Source organism: Protomyctophum bolini, assembly GCF_963924005.1.
Source record: "Protomyctophum bolini genome assembly, chromosome: 8".
NCBI lineage: Eukaryota > Metazoa > Chordata > Actinopteri > Myctophiformes > Myctophidae > Protomyctophum > Protomyctophum bolini.
In genome coordinates this window covers 28,498,159-28,500,442 of record NC_137869.1, presented here as the reverse complement: position 1 = coordinate 28,500,442, position 2,284 = coordinate 28,498,159, and positions in this window count along the sequence as shown.

The following is a 2,284-nucleotide window of genomic DNA, read 5'->3' as shown; positions in this document are numbered from 1 at the left end:
TTCACACAGGTGTCTTTTTCTCTCTCTCGTAACATACTGAATATTTCATCAAGGTATTGAGTAAGACTGTGAAAAACTGCGAGCGTCGAGGAGTGGAGCTCAGACGCCAAAAAAACAATGAGTTCACTACTACAAGACCACGAGAGATTGCAAGAGAAGGTATTGGACTTAGAAACGAGGTCTCGACGCCAGAACCTGCGTTTATACAATGTTGCAGAAGACAACGAGGGGAATAACATGATGGGGTTCATTAATAACTTCATCAAAACTGAGTTAGCACTGGACATTGACCTGGGCATACAGCGCTGCCACAGATCCCTCATTCCCAAGCCACCGCCGACCGCCACCCCCCGTTCAATCATCATGTGCTTTCAGTGTGTGTATATGTATGTATGTGTGTGTATGTGTATGTGTATGTATATATATATTGTGGAGTGTGTCAGGTCTCACCTCAGGGGGAGGGGCGCGTTACCATGACAACCAGGCACGCCCACGGCCGTGTCATAGACTCAGTGTACTATCCAAGAGCAATTCTAAATCAGCTGCGCCTCATTCCGGCCGCCGCCCTGGTTAGCAATTAAGGACAGCCGCAGCCTGTCAGCCGCGCCCTTTATAAACAACCTGCGCACCTAGCAGTATCAGATCCCTGCTACACACAGACGCTCGCGCAGCATATGCCGTCCACTCGGCGTTGGATGGTAAGTCCACACTCCTCTCACTTATGGACTCTCACGTAGGGACTATGTTTATTGTTTGATCGCTTGTATCACCACTCAATTGCTCTCTTATATTCCCACATCACCAGGCTTGTAGGAGTGGGGCTGGAAGCACACGCAGGAGCGTGTGCCCCCCATAGACAAGTATACACGGAGAGCCGCCTGCATACTAGAGACCCACCTGGCTCGTATCGGGGACGAGTGCGGAAGACGGGACCCCCGTATGGAAACGGCAGCTCCACAGCTCCATAAGGTCGCAGTAAGACAAACCGTTCACTATCTATCACCCGTGTTATTAAGAAGAGGCACTCATAGTGGCAAATGAGCAGCTAAGGATAATAACGAAGACTGTGAATGAAGGAAGTCACACTGTCGATGCTAACTGAAGACTGTGAATGAAGAGTGTCACCGTGGTGTTGTACACTGAAGATTGTTGAATGAAGATAACCCCGTAGAGACTAATGGAAGCTAGCAGGCTCTAGATAAAGTGTCACGTCCACCCTGTGAAAGAAGACAGGCCCGTGTTATGTTTATTTCACCCTGTGAAGAGACTTTAAGTTGGCTTGCTCCGCCAGGCCCGGTGAAAGAAGACCGTTAGAAACTAGAGCGCTTACTTTGTGTTAACCCTCTGACTGCCGTTGTCGTACCGACACGGCCACCCAGTAGATAGAGAGAAATAAGAATATAAATGCTTGTGTATCTTCCTGTGGGCCGAGCCTAAGGGGCCCTCCGTACCATACCCGCCCGGTACCATACCAAGTACTTTTACTCTAATTACTCACCACCCCGTATCCGAGTACTTCTACTCTAAAGTACTCTTCTGTGCCTAGTGGATAGAGAAAGATACGCACCCCCCTTACCTACCTCCGGGGGAGCCTCCTGGCCTCCTCTGGAACCTGGAAAAGAAGAAGAGAAAGAGTTATACAAATGTCTAGTTGGTAGACTGCCTAGACCGGGAGTCTCAGGCCCCAACTTTGTACTTATCTTGTGCTCTGACCGTATGCTAACATCCCCTCTCATCCTCTGCAGTGACGACTCCCGCCTCGGAACCGGGACCTCATGCAAAGAATAATAACTGTTTGAGTCCTGTTTGTACTACTGACTTTGTTTGAGCCTTTTGGAGAAATAAAGAAAGGGGCGCCCTCGTGTGTCTAACCCCTGATACTGCACTCTGAGTTCTATTTCCCACCCGACCTCCCACAATATATATATATTATCCCTTGATTTTCTTTTGTGTTGCACTTATTTTTTGCTATTTGTCATTGTTGTTGCTGTAAGGTTAGTTAATGCTATTATTGGTACTATTTTCTTGCACATATGAAGGTCTGATTATATTCATGAAAATATTAATGGTAATCAACAGAATATCAATGTGCGAAAAACAGACTTTGCCAAAGCGAATGATCGGTTTGAGAACACTGTGGAAAAGATTGAAACCATCAACCCCAAAAGTGCAGATGAAAAAAAAGTTTATTTTATTTTCAGCTCCTTTAAATGGAGAAAGTTACTAGATGCACTGATTGGGATAGAAAGAGGGCAGGTCATCTCTCCTGTATGAAATCTGAGAA